The sequence below is a fragment of the Thalassophryne amazonica genome, chromosome 1 (genome assembly GCF_902500255.1).
Source record: "Thalassophryne amazonica chromosome 1, fThaAma1.1, whole genome shotgun sequence".
Classification (NCBI taxonomy): domain Eukaryota; kingdom Metazoa; phylum Chordata; class Actinopteri; order Batrachoidiformes; family Batrachoididae; genus Thalassophryne; species Thalassophryne amazonica.
The window spans coordinates 89,499,856-89,525,612 of NC_047103.1; the positions used below are offsets into that span (position 1 = coordinate 89,499,856).

General features: G+C 41.2%; 1 protein-coding gene across 1 annotated transcript in view; it reads left to right on the top strand.

Moving 5' to 3' along the window:
- Positions 1-25,757, top strand: part of znf438 (zinc finger protein 438) — a 158,213-nt gene that overhangs the window by 109,246 nt on the left and 23,210 nt on the right. The window lies entirely within an intron of this gene.

Below are 25,757 nucleotides of genomic sequence, written 5' to 3' on the forward strand. Positions count from 1 at the left end.
GCTGTGCACGGAAGGATGACTGAGCAAGAGTTTCAGTGGGAAAGTGTCCATCATCCTCTTGTCATTCCATCGAGGCATCAGGCTGAGCGCGTAAACACACAAACAGCAGTTCTGCGAAAGAAACTTTGTGCGCGTAACTCCCCCCCACCTCTGTCCGGGTTACAATTCCATCTCTTCTTCCCAAATTCACTGCGCAACTCTTGTTCTCTTTTCTCCTCTGGAATCGGTTTCAGCCGCATGGGTGTGCGAGAATGTCCGTTTTTTTCTTTTGTTCAATTAAAAAAAAAAAGATTAAAAAAAAAGAAAAAAGAAAGGTTGAACTTTGACGGCGTCAGCATGCCAACAAGCGGCAATGCGCGCTCCCGTCAGAAATGTCGCGTCAAAAGCTGAGCTAAAGCGACGCTTCTGACGCCTCTAAAAAGCAAAGCGTCTCACGCCTCTGAAGCTTCCGACGCGTGAAAGGCCCATTAATCTGCAATAATGAACTTGAAATAGCGGTGATCAAAATAATGAGGATAAAATCTATATCGGATTCCTGATCGGGATGCAACGTCCGATTTCGATCAAGTCTGAAACCACGTGATCGGGCCCGATTTCCGATCACGTGATCGGATCGGGACATCCCTATTTTTTAATAATAAAATTTCAAAAATGTTGCCCCTTAAACTCACAGTGAAAAATAATCTCTAAATCATAAATTAAAAGAAATAAAAATCTAAAAACCAAAATGATGGTGTGAATAATAAGCGCACCTTTTAGTGCAACACATATAAACCATCACTTTTACATCCAGTCTTCTTTAGACAAGTCAGGGATGGATGCATGAACATTCCCAAGACACTGAATATGTCTTGGACTTTATTTACATCAGTTCTGAAGAAATACAAACAATATGGTGCTCTGTGGTAAATATGTGTGGAGTAGATAGTTCTCAAAAACTGAGTGACTGTGCAAGAAGGAGACAGGTGAAGAAAGACACCCAGACGACTCTGAAGAACTTATAGGCTTGTGTAGCTTTCACATAACTCAAAAACAATAAATGCTGCCATCTTATACATTAGTAAATTAAAAGATTATATTTTGATGACAAACCCTTTCACGTCAGGTGAAATGTAATGCATCAAATCAATCAATCAATAAATAAATACTCTGTTTTGCTTATATAAAATACCATGGTCGTCTCGTCCATCCAGCTGGTGGCTGTCACCTGCCCAGGTGTCTGCCACCGGCTGGCCAAAGGGCCGAGCTACTGTCTCCAAGGTTTGGAAAAGAGCAGCAGGTGATTTTCATTTTGTGCTCCAATGCTGTGGAACCATTTATTGAAGGAAATTGAAGCGTTTAATTCAATTGAGATTATGAAAGCTATACTCAAGACTCTTGCTAGGGCAGGTTGGCGGCCAAGTGGTTAGTCTCTTCGATAGTAAATTGTATATCTTTGGATTGTGGTGAAAATACATTTGGAGGCGTTATCGTGGGCTTTGAAGAACACTGACTGATTTATATATTTCACCCTTTTCTGTCATATTATGGACCAAACAACTAATGGCTTGAGCCAGAAAATAATCAACAGATTAATTGATAATAAAAATAATAATTGCAGCCCAACAAAGCATGTTAGGATTTTATTTTCTGTCTTTGTGTGTCTCAGGAAGAAGTAAAGCTACAGTGCATCTGGTAAGTATTCACAGCGCTTCACTTTTTCCACATTTTGTTACAGCTTTATTCAAAAATGTATGAAATTAATTTTTTTCCTCAAAATTCTACATACAATACCCCATAATGACAGTGTTTTTACAGATTTATTAAAAATAAAAAAATGAAGAAATCGCATGTACATAAGTATTCACAGCCTTTGCCATGAATCTCAAAATTGAGGTCAGGTGCATCCTGTTTTCACTGATCATCCTTGAGATGTTTCTACAGCTTAATTGGAGTCCACCGGCACACACCTGTCTACATATAAGCTCCCACAGTTGACAGTGCATGTCAGAACACAAATGAAGCATGAAGTCAAAAGAATTGTCTGTAGACCTCCAAGAAAGGATTGTCTCAAGGCACAAATCTGGGGAAGGGTACAGAAACATTTCTGCTGCTTTGAAGGTCCCAATGAGCACAGTGGCCTCCATCATCCTTAAAGGGAAGGAGTTCACCAGAACTCTTCCTAGTGCTGGTTGCCTGTCAAAACTGAGCGATCGGAGGAGAAGGGTCTGAGTCAGGGAGTTGACCAAGAACCTGATGGTCACTCTGTCAGAGGTCCAGCATTCCGCTGTGGAGAGAGGAGAATCTTTCAGAAGGACAACCATCTCTGCAGGAATGCAGACGGAAGCCTGCCCGGAGTATACCAAAAGGCACCTGAAGGACTCTGACCATGAGAAACAAAATTCTGTGGTCTGATGAGACAGATTGAACTCTTTGGTGTGAATGCCAGGCGTGATGTTTGGAGTCACTCCTTAGTAAACAGCACACGGCAGCCCACCTGGAGTTTGCCAAAAGCCAAACTCCAGGCCTCATATTTGGAGGAAACCAGGCACCATCCCTACGGTGAAGCATGGTGGTGGCAGCATCATGCTGTGGGGATGTTGTTCAGCTACAGGAACTATGAGACTTCTCAGGATTGAGGGAAAGATAAATGCAGCAATGTGCAGAGAAAGTCTGGTTGAAAACCTGCTCCAGAGCGCTTTTGACCTCAGACTTGGGTGACGGTTCATCTTTCACTGGGACAATGGGCCACATTCACCAAACTTGTCTCATCATATTCAAAAACACTTGAGGCTGTAATTGCTGCCAAAGGTGCATCAACAAAGTATTGAGCAAAGGGTGTGAATATATATGTGCATGCGTTTTCTTGCTTTTTTTTATTTTTAATAAATTTGCAAAAATAAATAAATAAAACTTTTTTGTGTTGTCATTATGGGGTGTTGTGAGCAGGGGTGGTGGCCAAGTGGTTAATGCGCTTGGTTTCAGTTCAAGCAGGGGTGGTGGCCAAGTGGTTAATGCGCTTGGTTTCAGTTCAGAAGGCTCCGGGTTCAAATCCCACCCCTGCCACATTTCTCCATGTAATGTGGAGTTGCGTCAGGAAGGGCATCCGGCGTAAAACCTGTGCCACTTCAACATGCAGATCCACCTTGGATTTGCTGTGGCGACCCCGAGTGCAAACAAGGGAGCAGCCGAAGGGACTTATTATTATGGGGTGTTGTGATTAGAATTCTGTGGGGGGTGGGGGTGCGGAGGGGGAATGAATTCACTCCATTTTGGAATAAGGCTGTAACATAAAATGTGGTACAAGTGAAGCGCTGTCTATACTTTCTGGATACACTGTATGTGCAAGATATTCTTCCATATTTTTCACATGAATGCCTTTTTAATACTTTGCCCTTTATTTGCAGATATCTTTAAAAAAAACCCATTATGAAATAAATACTCTTTATGACAAAATATTTAAATGCAAGGTGGAAAGTGATTGGTACAATTTCTAATTATGATTTACTAGTCAGTTATATAATTTGAGTGCAACTTCTTCCTTGTTTTTATCTATTGCTGGGTTGTTAAAGTTCTTTCTTAAATGTATTTTTCCTGTAATTTTATTGTGATCTCATTTGAAGATTCGTTAAAAATGTATTGTTTTTGTTGTATCTTCAATATCAAAATAGTAAATTTGATTGTTTTGCATGATACTTAATAATGCATAGATAAATGCACAAATCCATCTGATCTTTTTTTAATTTGTCACGTGACACCTGTGGGTTCTCTGATCAGAATTATTCAATTCTGACTAGATTCCACTGATGTTGGAGCCCTTCATATACAGTGAGGAAAATAAGTATTTGAACACCCTGCAATTTTGCAAGTTGTCCCACTTAGAAATCATGGAGGGGTCTGAAATTTTCATCTTAGGTGCATGTCCACTGTGAGAGACATAATCTAAAAAAAAAAAAATCCATAAATCACAATGTATGATTTTTTAAAAATAATTTATTTGTATGTTACTGCTGCAATTAAGTATTTGAGCACCTACAAACCAGCAAGAATTCTGGCTCACACAGACCTGTTATTTTTTCTTTAAGAAGCCCTCTTATTCTGCACTCTTTACCTGTATTAATTGCACCTGTTTGAACTTGTTACCTGTATAAAAGACACCTGTTCACACACTCAATCAATCACACTCCAACCTGTCCACCATAGCCAAGACCAAAGAGCTGTCTAAGGACACCAGGGACAAAACTGTAGACCTGCACAAGTCTGGGATGGACTACAGGACAACAGGCAAGCAGCTTGGTAGAAGACAACAGCTGTTATGATTATTTATGAGAAAGTGGAAGAAACACAAGATGACTGTCAATCTCCCTCGGTCTGGGATTCCATGCAAGATCTCACTTTGTGGGGTAAGGATGATTCTGAGAAAGCTCAGAAATACACAGGAGGACCTGGTCAATGACGTGAAGAGAGCTGGGACCACAGTCACAAAGATTACATTAGTAACACATGATGCTGTCATGGTTTAAAATCCTGCAGGGCAGCAAGGTCCCCCTGCTCAAGCCAGCACATGTCCAGGCCCGTTTGAAGTTCACCAGTGACCATCTGGATGATCCAGAGGAGGCATGGGAGAAGGTCATGTGGTCAGATTAGACCAGAATAGAGCTTTTTAGAATAAACTCCACTTACCATGTTTAGAGGATGAGAACAACCCCAAGAAAACCATCCCAAGCGTGAAGCATGGGGGTGGAAACATCATACTCTGGGAGTGCTCTTCTGCAAAGGGAACAGGACCATTGCACCGTATTGAAAGGAGGATGGATGGGGTCATGTTTTGTGGGATTTTGGCAAACAACCTACTTCCCTCAGTAAGAGCATTGAAGATGGGTCATGGCTGGGTCTTCCAGCATGACAATGGCCCCAAACACACAGCCAGAGCAATTAAGGAGGGGCTCTGTAAGAAGCATTTCAAGGTCCTGGAGTGGTCTGGCCAGTCTCCAGACCTGAACTCAATAGAAAATCCTTTGACAGAGCTGAAACTCCAAACCTGAAAGATCTAGAGAAGATCTGTATAGAGGAGTGGACCAAAATCCCTGCTGCAGTGTGTGCAAACCTGGTAAAAAACTACAGGAAACGTTTGACCTCTGTAATTGCAAACAAAGGCTACTGTGCCAAATATTAACATTGATTTTCACAGGTGTTCAAATACTTATTTGCAGCAGTAACATACAGATAAATTATTTTAAAAAAATCATACATTTTTATTTCCGATTTTTTTTTTTTTTTTTTTTAGATTATGTCTCTCACAGTGGACATGCACCTAAGATGAAAATTTCAGACCCCTTTATGACTGATTAAGTGGGAGAACTTGCAAAATCGCAGGGTGTTCAAATACTTATTTTCCTCACTGTAAATGTAGCTAATGAGAGTGGAGTTACTCAACAGTATTCTCTCAGTCAGACATCTGGGAACTTCCTAGCCAGAAGCGAGACGCCATCTTAGTTTGGGGGAATTGTGCGACTTCGGTAACATTGAAAGCAGCACAAAAATGCCCAAAAGTTGTTGTGTTCCGGGCTGTACAGGTACACCATCTGTACACCATCTGAGAAATGCAGGCGTGACAAATGGCTCGCTGCAGTCAACAGGGCTGCTACAAAAACAGATGGGAGTATCAACAAAAAGAATCAATGGAGTCCCAGGTCTGGTTCTGCTATCTGTGTTCTGCCCATTTCATCTCGTAAGTACTTTTTGTGTTAATATTTATGAATTGAGGTAGTTATCAGGATCCGTTAACATTTTTCAACAGTTTGAAAATTCTGATAAAGCTCCAGCTTCAGAAATGAAGCTCGATGACGGTTAAACGATGTCTCTGAAAGTCGATGTAAGTCCAGATTTCTTGTTTTGTTTTGGCTTCGGTGTCCATCGTTAGTGCCGTGTGACCGGGGCTTAACTGATACAATTATTAATATATTCTTTTATTTAATATATATATATATATATATATATATATATATATATATATATATATATATATATATATATATATATAAATAAAAGAATACTCACGAGGAATCTTGATGAAGTATGTGTAGATGGCTTTGTAATCTATCTCTGGCCATTGTTTAGGATCATCTAACCAGTCGTCTCCAGTAATCTTATACGGGTATTTTCGGATTCCTGCCAACTCCAGCTTCTTTCTGTATCGATTCCGTGCTTCAGGTGGCAAATTCTCTTCATACTGATACAACATCAAAAAATCAAACTTGGAAGTAGAGAAACAGACTTTGCGGACGTGCTCACGTTTCCCCCAAACAAAGATGGTACCTAGAAATTATGTCACGTGTGATGTCATGCCAACTGCGAGAATTTACTGTAAAAGAGCAAATGTCATTCTTGTTTTAATTTTGCAGTTTTTGTTTTCACATTCTCTAAAGCAGGGATGGGCAGCTATGGAACATAATGAGATGGCAGTGTGCTCACTGCTCAGCTCAGCAGGTGATTTCATTGATGAACACCCTTCTGAATTAACTCATCAGTAAAATCTCTATCTGAGGTGATCACTTGCAGAAAAAAGTTCCCACCAATCAAGTTTAATTTACACCTCCACATCCACACCTTCCTGCTGAGTGGCTGTTCCACTCAGCAGAAGTAGTTCACAGCCACGGCTCGTGTGTGTGTGTGTGTGTGTGTGTGTGTGTGTGTGTGTGTGTGTGTGTGTGTGTGTGTGTGTGTGTGTGTGTGTGTGTGTGTGTGTGTGTGTGTGTGTGTGTGTGTGTGTCTGCTAGGAGAGTGAAATCCCACAGCTCTCACTGACCTTATTATAAAAATAGCTCATCAATCCAACCATTACGTTTACCTCCATTTCCCATCTCCTTCACAATTTCTTGCATGCTGTGATCGTCTCTACCTTTCACTCTCCACACCTTGCCAGGATTTCCCCTTGCCTGTTATTAGCAGTCTTGGTGTAAGGCCTTAAGGCCCACTGACACTTACATGACTTTGATTCACGCACTTGCATGACCTGTGTCATGCAGGAGAGTAACCTCGTCTTTAATGGGTGTAGACTGAATGTGAGAGGGGCACCAGTGCATGCAATTGCAATTGCACAACATGCAGCTCGTCAAGTGGAGTAAAGAAGTGAACAGAGCGAGTGGTTGCGCCAGAGGATCGCATCAGAGCTAGCTCGTCTGAAGATTTATAATGAGATGTTAAATCTATCATAAATATACTTTAACAGCTGCAGACATGAAGGAAAGAACCTGCAACTGTTGTACCAAGCCATGACAATGTAAACATGACAAATAATTACCTTTTTAGATGGCTCCAAATGCTTTCTCCAGCTCATTCAGCGCACACGAACGGCACTGCTGGAGCATCCCTCTGTGATTCAGGAAGCAATTAGAGCCATTTTCAAAAGACAAGTTGCAGAGAAAATGATTACTCTGCTACGAAATAAATATTTTATATACACAGCATCCAGTTGGGAGCACAGTAGGTGGGATCGTCACGGCGATGTGCTTGCAAGTGCATAAATCAAAGTCATGCAAGTGTTAGCGCAGGTTTATAACAAGTTTCTAAATCATGAAAATTTGTGCAGAATATTAAAGATGCTGTTTATATAGTAGATGCTGCCTTGTCCTTTTCTACCAGTGCTGTACTGGACCGTCGTGGTGAAGGAGGAGCTGAGCCGGAAGGCGAGGCTCTCAATTTACCAGTCACTTTACACTTATATCCTCACCGAGGGTTATGAGCTGAAGGTAATGACTGAAAGAATAAGATCATGGTTACAAGAGGTGGAAATGAAGCTCCATCACCAGATATCTAGGCTTACACTCCTGGACAGGATGAGGAGCCCAGCTGTCTGGGAGGGACTTGAAGTAGAGCCACTGTGGTGGTTTGGACACCTAGTGAGGATGCCCCCTGGTCGTCTCCCTAGGGAGGTCTTCCAGGCACCTCCAACTGTGATCCCTTGGAAGAGTTAAAGGACTTGGCAGAGGATAGGGATATGTGGGTTGAGCTGCTTGCTCTGCTGCCACCCCGACCTGGACCCAGATAAGTGGCTAAAAATGAATGAATGTAAATTTCACACTTTCATTACATTTAAAATAAAGCAGTTTTGGGCAGCACCTAATTTAACACTGTATGAAGTCACTGCTCTCTCTGTGTGCATAAACTTACATTACGAAAAGTAAAACAAAATTGGTTGAGACTCTCTGATGACTGCACACAAGTCCAGTCCAAGGTGATGCTCACTAAACATTCACAGGAGGCTGCAGCAGACACACGATTACTTTTGGACCATGTCTGCTTCAGCTTTCAAGATCCAAAATTTTCATTTTCAGCGCTGGCCTGATCCTCTCCTGGATCACCTTGTTTGTTATCAGAATATTCTATTTTGTTCTGCATGATGCTTAATCATACAAATAGATAATATTCCTTTTCCTACAAATGCAAAAAGGCAGTATAGTATTGTGTAAAAAATGTTAGATAAATCCAAGAATTTTGTAATGCAATGTAAACGTTTGATCAGTGTAAGAAAGAAGCAAGCCCTGTACAGAACTCTTCCCATCGGTCCCCGTGCTTACTCTTGGATTTTGTAGAGTGTCGCAAGTCTGCAAGTCCCCCTGGACGGTGCGCCAGGCCAGTCTGACTCAGGTTACAGCTGGGTAGACTGAGACAATGCAGATGAAGTGTCTTGTCCAAGTCACAGACAGGTACTGTGACTGGGAATTGAATAGAATATATATATATATATATATATATTCTCGGATACCAATTAAACAACTGCAAATGATAAAGAAGACGATGCTCATACGGCCGAGAGTATTTTAGCATTGTTACATTTTTTTGTTGTAGATATTATACCCAGCATAAAAGCAGAAAACAGTTGCAAATTATCCCACAGTTATAAAGTGATTGTAGAAACCTGATTAAATATGTGATTTTCTGGCAAACTGCAGAAACTACCTGAAGACAGTGTGTCATTTTATCACCTAAAACAGACTAGCTTTTACTTGCTGCATTTGTGTCCTTTCTGTTTGGAGACTGTTCTGAGGCTGTTAACCTTTACACTGCGGTCACATTAGCTACAAGTGACAGAGAAAAAGCAGTGACCGGCTATTTATTTTCAATCAAAGTGGGTTTTTTGCAATGTCAAGTGACAACATTCGCTATGCTGCCTGCTATGTAGGGCCAGTATAGATGAGACGTCTATTTTGGTAAAATGCTGCGTGATGAGACACAGCGACTGCCAATCTGAGTGAAAAGGCAGCGTGACATCAGCATGTAGCTTATTGGAACAAAATAACTCAAGATGGCGGAATACACTCAAACATTTGTATTTCTGTATAAATGTAATATATTTGCCATTTTTTCCCTCATATCTTTTGTAAAAAATTAGCGAGAAAAAGAGTTGAAAACACTTTGAAACTTAAAATGCTGTTTTTGCAACCAGATAATACTTCTGAAGTATTTACAAGACATCTTAAGGGCCTTTCACGCTGAACACATTCATGGCATTAAACACATCGCTTTAAATCCATTATTTTCAATGAGAAGCGTCGCATTTTCGGCACTCTGTCGGGAGCGCGCATTGCTGCTTGGCGTCGGGTCTAGACGCGGCCGCCACGGTCAAAGTTCAACCTAATCCAACTTTCACTGCTGCCTGCTGTGACTAGCTTTGTGCATCCAATAGAAACTTGGCCTCACACCAAAACACGGAAGAGGACCGAGTGCAGAAATATATCACAGAACTGTTCATTTATACACAGCAGTTTTCTGAAGAAAATTCTTACACGTTTTTTTTTTCTTACCTCAAGATTAATTTCTGATTAAATTTAGAAGTTAAAAAAAAAAACTTACATTAGAAAACTTGTAATTAAAATAGTTTTAAGAAATAAAGATTCTTTAGAAATCTTTGTTCATCTGTAAAATAAAACCATAACTTGTCTGTTGTTGTTTCAGATGACGTGATTTCTTAATTAACATTATAAGGAACCTTGGACATTTATGTTTAGAAAAATAAAATGACATGAAAAGTAATGTGTACATTTTTATGTCTGGTTGATTCATTCATACTTATTTGCATTTCAATCAGGAAAAAGAGACACCATAAATAAATATTTATCATAAACACAAGAGGAGATGATGTAACAATGACTGCAGTGTGTCTGTTAATTAGGATTTCTAAATGTGACATAAACCTCATGATGGAATCATTTTTTATTTTGTCATTTCAATATTTAATTACATCTTCGTTGACTATGTGATTGCTTTGAATGTTGTTATCAGGATAGAGTAATTTCTAAAATATTTATGTGACTATTCTAGTAATTGTGAATGCTTTAAAATTGTGCACAATAGGGGCAGGGCTTCTACCTGTGCAGGTGTCTTTTTGACTGAACTTTGACTTTGTGGACATGTTTAATGATTCATTCATTTAATGTTAAAATATAAAAGGAAACAGTTTTTCAAATAATAAAATAATTGCTTTTTAAAGAGCCTTTGTTTTATTTAGAAGCGTAGCAGCAGGTGCTGGTTTTCAGAGATGACAGGTGAGCTGGACTCTCAGGACATTTAACCAGATGAAGGTCTCCTCTGCATCTTCACCCTCTTGGTGGTGGTGTGGAGACACTTTCCTCACATTTTGAATAGCAGAGATGTTCTCTTCTTCCATCTGGACAGCAGGTTTTGGTGTTCAGCTCAATCACTGGAAGTTTTGGAAGTACATTTGTATTCACAAGGTTCTCTGCACAACAAATGTTGAAATGTTCCTGATGTGGGAGAAGTGAAGAGATATATTTCTTACAATATAAAGAAACACGAAACAGTTTAAAAAAATTAAGTTATTTAAAGTAGTCACAGCAGTAACAATTAAAAACTGTCTGGCTTTATTTGGTAAAAATAAAAATAGATTGAACAATTTAGAAATTAAAACGCTCACTCAGCTTGACTGAGGGATTTTGCAGGTAAAGGCTAAACGATGAAGCTATCCTTAGCCGATCATAAAACTTTAGAGGTGCACTAATGTCACATTTTATTTTTAATTACTCTCCCCTCAGATAAATTTGTAGAAGCTCCGTTGATCAAACTGGGTGTTTGTTTATATCCAAAAGTGAAGAATTTCAAATTGTGTTGGTCTACTCGATAACACCTCTGTGTTCTGTTCTCTGTTCTCTGTTAATGAATGATGAACAATGAAAACATGATTGTACACGTATTTAGTCTTCTGAGATGCACCCCTTTTGAATGTCCAGTTCAATTTTAGTGAAAATCTGAAAACGTTTGAGTTATCATGTACACAAGAAAGTGTAACTGATGGAAACATGACGGTGGGTGGTCTTCAGAGGGTGCAGGTGAAACCTGTTCATGCTCATATTCAAAGTCCAAGATGCACTCATTTAAGATTTCCAGTTCAGAACAAATTTGCTAAAAATTTTTGTGTGCACAAGAAAGTGTGACTAATGCAAGAACGCTTTGACAGATGGAGAACAATTCTTTCTCTTCCTTCAGGCCTTACGGGGGACGTGGCATTAAAAACTTGATCTGGAGTAACAAAACTGTCTAATCTGTCAAAGGCTGAATCAGGATAATTTGCAAAATACTGGAACATGATATCATTTGCATGTTTCTGTCCTTTCTGTGCATCATTGCACTTTCCCTCTTGTGGTCTTTTTTTGGAGGGGGGGGGGGGGGGGGGTTGCTGTAGCATTATTCCATTTATTCACCAGTCCATAGTGCTGTTTGACCTATTCAGAGAGGTGCAAATGTCACAGGCAGAGGAAAGGTCATTTAGAGGTTTAGTGTTGAGCAAAGTGCAAGTGTCGGACGCCATGTTGGCTGCCTGCGGGAGGTACACATGAACTCTTAAAACCTTCAGCCTGCACACAGACATGCACTCGGTGCTGTCAGCTCTGCCCCACTTCAGTGCCACTCACTTCTGAGCTGGCAGCCATTTTATCTGCACATATGTGACCGTGTTTGTGTGTTCATTTGAATAATTTGTGAGCACGGATGGTTGAAGATGTTAAAACTTCCCCAGAATGCAATGCAGCCTTGTTGGACTGGGTCAAAAGCCATTGGTAGTCAGAATTTTACTGCATCTGTCTTCAAAGAGCATTACCTCATTTTATTATTTAGAGGCACTGCAATGACTGCTCAGGAATCATTAGGCCATGAAAGGAATTATTGTGCAAATACGAGGTCTGTTAGAAAAGTAACAGACCTTTTTATTTTTTGCAAAAACTATATGGATTTGAATCATGTGTGATTGCATCAGCCAAGCTTGAACCTTCGTGCGCATGCATGAGTTTTTTTCACGCCTGTTGGTTGCGTCATTCGCCTGTGAGCATGCCTTGTGGGAGGAGTGGTCCAGCCCCCTCGTCAGGTTTTCATTGTCAGGAAATTGGCTGATCGACTGCCGCTTTGCTTCATCAACATTTTTTCAGAAAGTGTGAGAGACAGCCAGGTGGAAACCATTTGGAAAATTCAGATGGCTTTCAGTGAAGATCTTATGGGGATCACAGAGATTAAGGACAATTACAACTGGATTAAAGACGGCTCACAGCGGCGGATGGCGCACCGCGCACCGAGCGGCGATCGACAGGCTCAAACGACCAGATCATATCGAAAGTGAACGCTTTGTTGATCCGGGACGTCGTCTGACTACCAGAGAAATGGCAAGACAGCTGGACATAGCACTTTTTCAGCACATTCCACTGTTACAGGAGTTTTTGTAATGGAAAGAGGAGCAGAGAAATTCGCCACGGAGCCGCTCGTGGCGCGGGACGAAAGCACCTACGTGTTGGTCTCACAGGACAAGCCCTAACATGCCCAGCTCTTGTACCATTCGGAAAATTCAGACGGCTTTCGGTGGCTTTTCAGTCGTGTGACTATCCGAGAAATTGTGGACGAACTGGACATGCTACAACATGTCCTGTTAGGCTTCATCACGGCGTTGCTTTTTGTTCTGTGCCCTGCGCCTCCATCCTGACGCGTGAATCCCTCTGCACGTCTTTTCATGCCGAAAAAGTGCTGATGTCAAACTCTTCTGCCATTTCTGTGGTAGTCAGACGATGTCCCGGATCAACAAAGCGTTTACTTTGGAAATGAACAGCACATTTCACTCTTACAGGAGTTTTTTGTCAGTGTGCAATAATTATTTAAACAAAATTGGGCAGGTGCATAAATTTGGGCATCCTTGTCATTTTATTGATTTGAATACATTTAGCGATAATTATTGGAACAGAAAATTGGTTTGGTAAGCTCATTGACGATTGACCACCTTACACAGGTGAATCCAATCATGAGAAAAGGTATTTAAGGTGGCTATTTGCAACTGTTTCCCCTCTTTGCATCTCTTGTAATGAGTGGCAACATGGGAGCCTCTAAACACTTCTCAAATGACCTGAAAACAAAGATTGTGCAACATCATGGTTTAGGGGAAGGATACAAAAAGCTATCTCAGAGATTTCACCTGTCACTTTCCACTGTGAGGAAGGAAATGGAAGACCACAGGCACAGTACTAGTTAAGTCCTGAAGTGGCAGGCCAAGAAAAGTCTCAGATAAGCTGAAGTAAACGATGGTGAGAACAGTCATAGTCAACCCACAGACCTGCTCCAAAGACCTACAACATGATCTTGCTGCAGATAGTGTCTCTGTGCATCATTCAGCTACACAGCACACTTTGCACAAGGACATGCTCTAATGTAGAGGAAGCCTTTTTTTGTGTTCACACCACAGTCGCTTGAGGTATGCTAAAGCACATTTGGACAAGCCAGCTTCATTTTGGAATAAGGTGCTGGGGACTGATGAAACTAAAATTGAGTTATTAGGACATTTAGATCACTACTCTTAAGCCCCTTTTACACCGGGGCTGCTCCCAGTTGCTCCCGGTTGCATCATGCGTCATTATGATGACGCCATGTGGAAGCAACCTTGTGCCAAGATGATGCAGCTCGGCACCACAACAGCGCAAGGGGCGCAAACAAAAAAATGCTCAACGCAGAATTAAGTGGTTTTCAGAGCAAGTCAGAGCAACAGGACGGTACTCAACGTGACTGGAAGCTACACACTCTCAAGACAACGTTACCCAATGCCAATTTATGATTTCTGCTGTGTTCCATTGTTCCTGAAGTATAAATCATGCAGGATTGTTTTTATACCGTGTACTCAATGCAGTAAAAACTACACACTTAAAAAAAGACCACAGGGGGAAAAAAATGCTGATTGCAGCTGCAGCTCCTCTCTGTGTGGAGCTATCTGGTGTAGAGAGGCACTGTGAAGCAGCTTCTTCTCTCACAAATGTGTTTAAATAAAATCCATAAAGGTCCTGCTCACAGACTGATTGCCAGAGACATCCAGTAAAAAGTCCGGACATCTCCAGTCTACTCACAGAGGGTTCGTTCACGCTCGCACATGTGAACAATAAAGAAAGGAAAAAAAAAACTGTCTGGCTGCAGGCATTAGTTCCTTGTTCTCCCCTCAGACTCTCATCAGAGACAGGACATGTCAACATCAAGTAGAACTCCAGACATCTCCACATTTACACACGGACGGTTAGCATCTCGCGGTCAAAGGAGGAAAGATAAACTATAACAGAACTCAGAGCGCAGACCTGCAGCTCAGCACAAGAACACATATAAAGTAGAAGAGAAGTCAGAGTGCACAGTCTGTCTGCAGCCAAACTGTGCACTCTCTGTGCAGAGATCCTGCAGGCTGCATCCTCACCTCCTCGCTACCCCCTGCTGCACGCACCTGACGCAGAAATTCGTGCGTCGTCATGATGCAAAATGGAGCAACTGGGAGCAGCCCCGGTGTGAAATGGGCTTTAGCTTCATAGTGGAGTAGAGCAGAGAAGGATTTTCTTTCACCAGAACACATCAAATCCAGGCTTAGTAGAGAAGCTTGAATCTTTGACTGGACTGGGGTACTTGATGCGAGGACGTTTCGCTTCAAATCGCAGAAGCTTCCTCAGCTAAAATTCTTGCTCTGGTAGTCTGACTTCTGTCTTGACTCTTGTAGAGAAGAATAATAATTATTTAATAATAGAATAAGAATAGAATAATAATTATTATTCTTCTCTACAAGAGTTAAGACAGAAGTCAGACTACCAGAGCAAGAATTTTAGCTGAGGAAGCTTCTGCGATTTGAAGCGAAACGTCCTCGCATCAAGCACCCCGTCCAGTCGAAGATTCAAGCTTCTCTACTATGGAAACCACCTGGACAACTGAGAGCCTACACAGAAAAATCCAGGCTTGCATCTCAGATGTACCTTCTGGCAATTTGTTGCTAAAGTTTCAGGTGTTCTTTTTAAGAAAATCCTCCTCTATACCACTTCATCATGAAGATGGATAACTGGTGATACAAAATGCAAAGCTTGTACTGTATATAATTTCTCTAATCACAGCCACGTAAGCCTATAACTTCTTCTGAGTTGTCTGGGTGTCTTGGTGGCTTTCCTCACTCTTCAGCCGCGTTCACACCGGGCGAGACGCAACGCCACAAATTTGGGCGACAGACGCGCCACCATCGCCTGGTGTATCACTCTGGCTTGGGCGGAACTTTAGCTGCGAAAATTCACTCCAGTGTGTCATCAAATAGGAGGAGCTTCCATTCCGCTCGGCGTCAAGTCAACATGGCAGACCTTGATCACACAGAGCAGGTTGCTGTGCTCTATTTGTTGTGGAAAGCTGACAGACTTTGCCAGCGGCGCCGTCGCTGGGTTCACAACATCCTCATGAGCCGTTCCCAATTCGGGGAGTTTCATCATTTGCTGCAGGAGTTGCGTCTGAATGACGGCCGCTTTCAGCTGTACTTCTGCCTCTCAAGGACCCAGCTTGAGGACCTCCTGTCCCGTTCGCGCGCACACATACGAACAAAGAAAAAAAAAAAAAAACTGTCTGCCGCTGTGATTCCTCGCTCTCTCTCCCCTCAAACTCTCATCATTGTGTTATAAACCAGTCACCATTTGTTTTATTATACATCTGTGTAGTTAATTAAATTATCTTCACGGACGATTTGTTCGCGCGCGCACGTGAAAAAAAAAACTGCTGCATCATAATTGCAAAATAAAGGACAAAAGGGGACATAAGTCCTGCTCACAGGCTGGCTGCCAGAGACAGGACATGGTCACATCAAGTATAAACTCCAGACATCTTCACGTCACTACATATCCAGTCCCTGATTGGTCACAAACACGCCAATCGCTCAAAATCGCTTCATTCGCATCCATCGCGTCGCGTTGCGTGGCTTGAACTTTTGTGGCACCACAACGCGTCCTTCCATAGGGATTACATGGCAACCTGTCGTTGCCATCGCTCACGTCGCGTGCGGTGTGAACGCGGCTTTCTATTTCTTGCACAGTCACTCAGTTTGTGAGAACTGTATACTCCATGCAGATTTACCATAAAGTGCCATATTGTTTGTATTTCTTTGTAATTAATGTAAGTAAAGTCCAAGACATATTCAGTGGCAGCTTTACCATCAGAGCCTCGTCCAAAACTACCACAAAAGTCTCCAAGCTGTCAGTGATGTTAAAGGGGTCAATACACAGTATTAAGAAAAGGAGTATGTAAACTTTTAATCAGGGTCATTTGGGTAGTTTGTGTTGTCATTATGATTTCAAAAGAGTAAACACAGTTTGACAATAAATGGCTTCACCCAACCACTAACCATGAGTGAAAAAAGGTTTTTGTGTTATCATTCATGTTCTCTGACAAATGGCCAAAAAACTAAACTTCTGCCAGGGTATGTAAACCTTTGAGCACAACTGTGTATACGAGGGCTGTCAATAAAGTAACGGTCCTTTTTATTTTTTTCAAAAACTATATGGATTTCATTCATATGTTTTTACGTTAGACATGCTTGAACCCTCGTGCGCATGCGTGAGTTTTTCCACGCCTGTCGGTGACGTCATTCGCCTGTGAGCACTCCTTGTGGGAGGAGTCGTCCAGCCCCTCGTCGGAATTCCTTTGTCTGAGAAGTTGCTGAGAGACTGGCGCGTTGTTTGATCAAAATTTTTTCTAAACCTGTGAGACACATCGAAGTGGACACGGTTCGAAAAATTAAGCTGGTTTTCAGTGAAAATTTTAACAGCTGATGAGAGATTTTGAGGTGATTCTGTCGCTTTAAGGACTTTTCACGGTGCGAGACGTCGTGCAGCGCTCTCAGGCGGCGTCATCAGCCTGTTCAAGCTGAAAACCTCCACATTTCAGGCTCTATTGATCCAGGACGTCGTGAGAGAACAGAGAAGTTTCAGAAGAAGTCGGTTTCAGCATTTTATCCGGATATTCCACTGTTAAAGGAGATTTTTTTAATGAAAGACGTGCGGACGGGTCCGCGCGTCGGGACGCAGCCGGCGCGGTGCGGCGGCACAGGAGAAACACCTCCGTGTTGATAACAATTTGTAAAATCCAGGCGGCTTTTGATGGCTTTCAGTGGAGTGAGTACATGAGAAATTGTTTAACAGGCAGCACATGTTCCAACTTGTCCTTAAGGCTTTCAACAGAGGTGTTTTTCCTGTGGCGGAGCGTTGCGGCGGCTGCGTCCCGACGCGCGGACCCGTCTGCACGTCTTTCATTAAAAAAAATCTCCTTTAACAGTGGAATATCCGGATAAAATGCTGAAACCGACTTCTTCTGAAACTTCTCTGTTCTCTCACGACGTCCTGGATCAATAGAGCCTGAAATGTGGAGGTTTTCAGCTTGAACAGGCTGACGACGGCGGCTGAGAGCGCTGAGCGACGTCTCGCACCGTGAAAAGTCCTTAAAGCGACAGAATCACCTCAAAATCTCTCATCAGCCGTTAAAATTTTCACTGAAAACCATCTTAATTTTTCGAACCGTGTCCACTTCGATGTGTCTCACAGGTTTAGAAAACATTTTGATCAAACAATGCGCCAGTCTCTCAGCAACTTCTCAGACAAAGGAATTCCGACGAGGGGCTGGACGACTCCTCCCACAAGGAGTGCTCACAGGCGAATGACGTCACCGACAGGCGTGGAAAAACTCACGCATGCGCACGAGGGTTCAAGCATGTCTGACGTAAAAGCATATGAATGAAATCCATATAGTTTTTGAAAAAAATAAAAAGGACCGTAACTTTATTGACAGCCCTCGTATATAAATGACATGCAGCAAAGTTTCTTGCACTGCAGAAGGAAGAACAGTTTTCAAATACTGTATGCAGGAAGATGTATCACTGATAAGTTTATTCAAGAGGGAAAAGAAATTAAATAATCCAAATGATACTTGGATGAGTACAGTATTTCCACTCACTGCTGTGCTGAGACTGTTCTAAAACATGACTCATTACCCCGCCATGTTCTGCTGTGTTGCATATGTCAAACACCTGTTAAAAACGTTTCTAATAAAACTAACGTGTTATAAAGTGATTTTCACAGGAATACATAATGATCATGGAAATATGATTAAAATATTCTGTTGCGCGAACCAGTGGACTGTTGTGTTGCATGCTTGCTTAAGCCTTAATGATCATTAAAGATATTTCACAATTTGGTAAATGGTAAATGGATTGCATTTCTATTGTTTTTCCATCTGAAGCAGATGCTCGAAGTGCTTTACAATGATGCCTCGCATCCTCACATTCATCCATTTACACAAACTCACAATGATGTCTGCTTGCTGCTATGCAGGGCACTCAATTACACACATTGAACACCTTGGTGATTAAGGACTTTGGCTTTTGAGTACAACCCCAGTTCCAGTGAAGTTGGGACATTGTGTAAAACATAAATTAAAACAGAATACAATGATTTGCAAATCCTCTTCAACCTATATTCAATTGAATACACCACAAACACAAGATATTTAATGTTCAAATTGATGAACTTTATTGTTTTCATGCAAATATTTGCTCATTCTTCAGGGGGACGCACCTCACAGTTTGAAAACCACTGCTTTAGAATGATTTAAGAGGTTTTAATTTGTCATCTGATGGTTAATAATCACATTTTTCCCTTTGATTGCTTTAGGTGAAGAGAGTCAGAAATTTGTCTGACTGGGGAAAAAACCTGGCTGTTGAAAAAGCAGTGCATTCTGGATTTTTTTTTTTTCGTCTCCGATATGCAGTAGGGAGAATTGATGCAGTGTTAAAATATACTTTGTAGTGAAGCAGTGACTCATACTCACTATGTTCATGATGTGCCCTTTTTTGTAATATTCATAGATTACACAATTTGTACTCATACTGCAGTATAAGATATTTGTATAATTGTTTCCATTGAGAATCAAACATTTTTGCATCATGGTCACTGTCAGTGAGACAGGCTAGCCCTTACTGACCCGTGTGTACAGTGACCCACATGTCCCAGTCACTCAGTGGAACAGCGGAGCTTAAATAATGTGTAGATTGCAGATCTGCCTCGCAGTAGAATTTAAGTTTTCCATATAACACCAGAATGACTTATTTTCCTTCTAAATCACAGCTCTTTGTAACCTTAAATAATTAATAATTATTATTCCGATGTTAGTGCTTTTTCCTTGTACAATACAAATGTGTTTTAAAATAAAACAAAACAAAAACATCCCATTTAAATACATCCAAATGCAATTATCCTAATTTTTGTCTGATTTATAGGATAATTCAAAATAGTTTTGCTGCTTTTTCATATTTTGGATTTAAATTGCTGCCTGTTCATGTAAAGTGTAACATGGCTGCTGGACATCGCTCCTCACAGCTGGCTCGCCACAATCTCTGTGATCTCTGTGCCGTTTTATCTGGCCCAGATCGTGGCCTTTCATCTGGTGGAAAACCTGGGGGAGCTTGGCCCCTGCTCGATGTTTGGCCCTTCCACGACACACACGGGCACTTACACACACACACACACACACACACACACACACACACACACACACACACACACACACACACACACACACACACACACACACACACACACACACACACACACACACACACATTTCATTCCAGACTGCTTCCATCTCCAGGCTCTATCTTCGAGTCCAGATAAGCATTACTGTCACCGACAAGGGAGATAACAAACCTCACACAACTCTGCTCTCTGCTCTGTTTTCCATCACACTGTTTTCAGAGTTTTTTTTTTTTTTTTAAGTAAAAGAAACTTTCTCCATTTTCATGCTGCCTTGTACACTGCAAATTTTACTAATTTTACTACATTTGGCCCACTTCAGTTACTCATTTAAACTTGATTGTAAAGTCAGTCAACTCTATTATATTGCAAGTTCATAATACCCTGCGCAAACAAAAAGTCTGGGAATATACAGAAATCACACGGTGTCTCAGTCTGTCCATGAATCTTGTAAGAAAACCAGTTTGTGGATTTCATTGAAACTTCATACAATGGCAGGCCACTATATGAAGATCTGCATGTCAGAAAATAATTCCGGTTTCAAGTCTTCCAGGAAAAATAATTGCTTGTGTGTAACTGTGTTTAACTGTTGTATGGATTTCCATTAAACTTAACATAATGGTAACACACCATGTGAAGATGTGCATGAAGGAAAATGATTACAGTCCACTGTCTTCAAGGAGAAATAATTAAACTTATTTTTTTTAAATGTATCATACAGTTGTAGGTAAATGTTTTGGCGCCCCTGATGATTTCCATGATTTTCCTTTATAAATCATTGCTTGTGTGGATCAGCAATTTCAGTAAAATTTATCATATAGCAGACAAACACAGTGATATTTGAGAAGTGTAATGAAGTTTATAGGATTTACAGAAAGTGTGCAATAATTATTTAAACAAAATTAGGCAGGTACATAAATTTGGCACGCCAACAGAAAAAAATATATCAATATTTAGTAGATCCTCCTTTTGCAGAAATAACGGCCTCTAAATGCTTCCTATACCTTCCCGTTAGATTCTGGATTCTGGTTGAAGGTATTTAGGACCATTCTTCTTTGAGCATGGACAGCCCATTTAAAATCACACCTTTTCAATGACTACGTTTACATGCAGCCAATAACCCTTTCATAACCAGAATATTATCAGTTATCAAGTTGTTCACCAATGAATATGGCTTTATACACCCTGAAGAAAACCATATGTTTTTCTGAAGCCATATTCAGTGGTAAAACAACTTGATAACGATTTGATAACAACTTGATAACGATTTTATCATATACCTATAAATGATAAATGCACACAGATCACAATGCGCGTGCTCTCCCTTCGCTCACTCCCTCCGGGGGTACGGATGCGGGACCCGCAAAGAATCCAAGTCATGGCCATGGAGCTCTGCGGCTGCAGTTACCGAGACCATGCAGCAGGCGCTGCGCATCAAAACAGCGAGCGTAGTCTCTGGACCTGGTGCTGGAGTTGGATGCAGCTCGGCACAGCAGACGGGGCGGTGTGAGCGGCCCGCCGTGGCGCTTACCGAGCCCGCAGACTCAGTATGCACATCGGAGGCAGCAAGAGCAATTGCGGTGATGCCGACCGGCCTGCCCGATAAGGACACAGAACACAATGCGCTGTTAAAAAAATTAAAAAAGAAGCATGCAAAATTGCACTAAAAAAATCTGCGAAACTGCGAGGCCGCAAAAGGGAGTTACGTTCTAAAAATAACCCGTGATAGGCGAAATCTGCAAAGTAGTCAGCGTTATTTTTTACAATTATTATAGATGTTTTAAGGCTGTAAAACCTGGTTTTACAGCTCCCTCTCTCTCATGCATGCTGAAACAAGAAACATAATGTTTAAGTATGTTTGTAAGTTTAAATGGCAATATTGTCTGCTTTTTTTGGGGGGGCAAACACAATGGACTCTGAACTTTGCAATCTCATGTTACGAGACCTGACGAGGCAGCAGTATGTCCCGCTGTATATCTGGAAATGTGAGTGTGTTTGCTTTTCATTTACCATTTTGAGAACGGAGTGCATTTCCACAATGCCAAAAAAACAAAAAGTTGGCAGGAGTGGACTGTGAGAGGCAGAAAAATAGCGGCAAGGGTTACATACGTGGCAGTAAGCATATAGTAAGCAACCATATGCAACTATAAGTAAGACTAATAATGCCATGCGCCATCACACGCTAGCCGACACTGGGACCAAGCCAAATCTGCACAATTTTCCAGTGTACTTCATATGCATCATAACGCAACTGTAAGCAAGCCTGTGTAACACCAACATGCACCATCACTGCACGTTGGTGCATTCATCAGACACCCTGATCGATCAGGTTTGATCAAATCAGCGGACCTGATTGGAGCAACCGGAGCTTTAAAAGTTTAGAGTCACAGCGCTTCATTCACTGCAGCCTTTACCACAGCTAAACTCAGCGGCATCTGTACACAATGAAAATGATCCCCCAAGATAAAAAATAAAAATAAAATAATCTTAAATTACTCTGTTTCTGACCTACACCACACCTTGCAGTAGAAAACTGAGTCCACTTCCACAGAGGCAGAAAACAGCAGCTATGGCTACATATGTGGCAGTATACAACTGTAAAAACCTCATGTTACAGTCCACTGTTTTCCAAGCGCAACGATGTGTTGTGCACAGCTGGCAGGAGTGAACTTAAAAATAGTTGAGCTACACGCGACTGTGAGTACACATTAAAAAGCAAACATACACAGCTGCAAGCAAATATACAAATGCAATGAAGACGGAAATAAGCTGAATATGCGCGCATTTTGGGTGGACTTAAACAAAACAACGCCGCAATATGCAGCTCTACGTTTGCGCCGGTATGAAAGGGGCTTAAGAAGAAGTGTGCAGCTGTTATTTTTTAATTCAGTTTCCTTTCGTAATGAAATCTCTAGTTCATGGTGTGATAGCGTTGGTTTTCATGCAGTCATATAGTTTATATATCTCTGTTTGGAGTTTGGCCAAATGTAATCTTGGGCAGAGTATCCAGAGGTTAAAAAAATAATAATAAAGAAGTGAACTGCTGTCCAGAAGCTGCTTTCCAAATACTTCTGAAACTCATTGTTGATGTTCAACATTCAACACAGCGCAGCTGTTTTTCCTTGAAAGCTCTCTAATGACCAGTGGGCAGGTTATTTAGGATGGCCACTTCATCAGGTGATCCACCTCTGCATGTGACCCTTGTCCAAGCTGGAGGAGAATGTACTTTTTTCTTTTCTTAATTTAATATTGTCTAATGTCATTCCATTCCAGATGGATGGCTGTCCTGCCTCCATCCTGCCTTCTTCTTCAACCCTGATTTGTTTTTGGTAGAAACAACAGGCTCTCACCTCTCATCCCCTGGCTTTACCTGATAATCCTTCTCTGGTGATCACCTCCCCCCTCCTTTCCCCTTCTCTTTCTTTCTAACTCTTGCATTACACCTCTTTGCTTCAGACCTGGGTGTCATCATTCGAACCCTAACCTCTGACTCCAGTCAGATTAGAGAGACTGGCTTTTCAAATCCAGTGGTAGATTGAGTAGCATCTGTGACCTCTGTGTGTGTTTTTCTCTGCTTCACTGTGTTATTTCTGTCACGCTGGAGATGATTCTGGTCAGATCTCCACAATTACTAATGCTAGTTTAGTTGGGCATTTTCACACACTAAAATTTCATTGTGGCTAGTTTGGATACCTGTGAGCCATGTAAACTTTAACATACTTTAACACAGCACCAGTGCTGTGTTAAAGTATGAAATGGACAGAAAACTTTCCTGTGTGTGTGTGTGTGTGTGTGTGTGTGTGTGTGTGTGTGTGTGTGTGTGTGTGTGTGTGTGTGTGTGTGTGTGTGTGTGTGTGTGTGTGTGTGTGTGTATGTATATATATATCTATATATATCTATATATATATATATATATATATATCTATATATATACGTGTATATATATATACACATACATACATACATACACACCAATATTAAACAATATAAAAAGGGTATCACTGCTCACCTTTTAAACTACACTTCTTTTTGTTGAAGTGTCCTGCTCTTTGAAAACACATTCATAATTTGGTTAATCGGTTTGGTTAATAACTTTTTTCATTGATAATCACTAGAATATTGTTCATATTACATTTATTTAAATGTAACAGGGTAGGTGATGATCTAGTGGTTAAGTAATGGGCTTCATGCCAGAAGATCCTCTGTTCAAAGCCCAGCCAGACTGGAAAATCATTAAGGGAACTGGAGCAAGGTCCTTAATCACCTAGTTGCTCCCGGTGTGTCGTGAGTGTCTTGCATGGAAGCACCCTGACTCGGGATGGGTATTGATAAGATTTTATCGATACCATTATCAGTTCTGCTTATCGATCCGATTCCTTATCAGTTCCCTTATCAATACCTCTTATGAATTTTCTGTGTACTAAATGAAGTGAAGGTTACAAATGATCTTCTTATGGCCTCAGACAGTGGACTCATCTCTGTGCTTGTTCTGTTAGACCTCAGTGCTGCTTTTGATACTTTTGACCATAAAATTTTATTACAGAGATTAGAGCATGCCATAGGTATTAAAGGCATTGCGCTGCGGTGGTTTGAATCATATTTATCTAATAGATTACAATTTGTTCATGTAAATGGGGAATCTTCTTCACAGACTAAGGTTAATTATGGAGTTCCACAAGGTTCTGTGCTAGGACCAATTTTATTCACTTTATACATGTTTCCCTTAGGCAGTACTATTAGACGGCATTGCTTAAATTTTCATTGTTATGCAGATGATACCCAGCTTTATCTATCCATGAAGCCAGAGGACACACACCAATTAGCTAAACTGCAGGATTGTCTTACAGACATAAGGACATGGATGACCTCTAATTTCCTGCTTTTAAACTCAGATAAAACTGAAGTTATTGTACTTGGCCCCACAAATCTTAGAAACATGGTGTCTAACCAGATCCTTACTTTGGATGGCATTACCCTGACCTCTAGTAATACTGTGAGAAATCTTGGAGTCATTTTTGATCAGGATATGTCATTCAAAGCACATATTAAACAAATATGTAAGACTGCTTTTTTGCATTTATGCAATATCTCTAAAATTAGAAAGGTCTTGTCTCAGAGTGATGCTGAAAAACTAATTCATGCATTTATTTCCTCTAGGCTGGACTATTGTAATTCATTATTATCAGGTTGTCCTAAAAGTTCCCTGAAAAGCCTTCAGTTAATTCAAAATGCTGCAGCTAGAGTACTGACGGGGACTAGAAGGAGAGAGCATATCGCACCCATATTGGCCTCTCTTCATTGGCTTCTTGTTAATTCTAGAATAGAATTTAAAATTCTTCTTCTTACTTATAAGGTTTTGAATAATCAGGTCCCATCTTATCTTAGGGACCTCATAGTACCATATCACCCCAATAGAGCGCTTCGCTCTCAGACTGCAGGCTTACTTGTAGTTCCTAGGGTTTGTAAGAGAAGAATGGGAGGCAGAGCCTTCAGCTTTCAGGCTCCTCTCCTGTGGAACCAGCTCCCAATTCGGATCAGGGAGACAGACACCCTCTCTACTTTTAAGATTAGGCTTAAAACTTTCCTTTTTGCTAAAGCTTATAGTTAGGGCTGGATCAGGTGACCCTGAACCATCCCTTAGTTATGCTGCTATAGACTTAGACTGCTGGGGGGTTCCCATAATGCACTGAGTGTTTCTTTCTCTTTTTGCTCCGTATGCACCACTCTGCATTTAATCATTAGTGATTGATCTCTGCTCCCCTCCACAGCATGTCTTTTTCCTGGTTCTCTCCCTCAGCCCCAACCAGTCCCAGCAGAAGACTGCCCCTCCCTGAGCCTGGTTCTGCTGGAGGTTTCTTCATGTTAAAAGGGAGTTTTTCCTTCCCACTGTCGCCAAGTGCTTGCTCACAGGGGGTCGTTTTGACCATTGGGGTT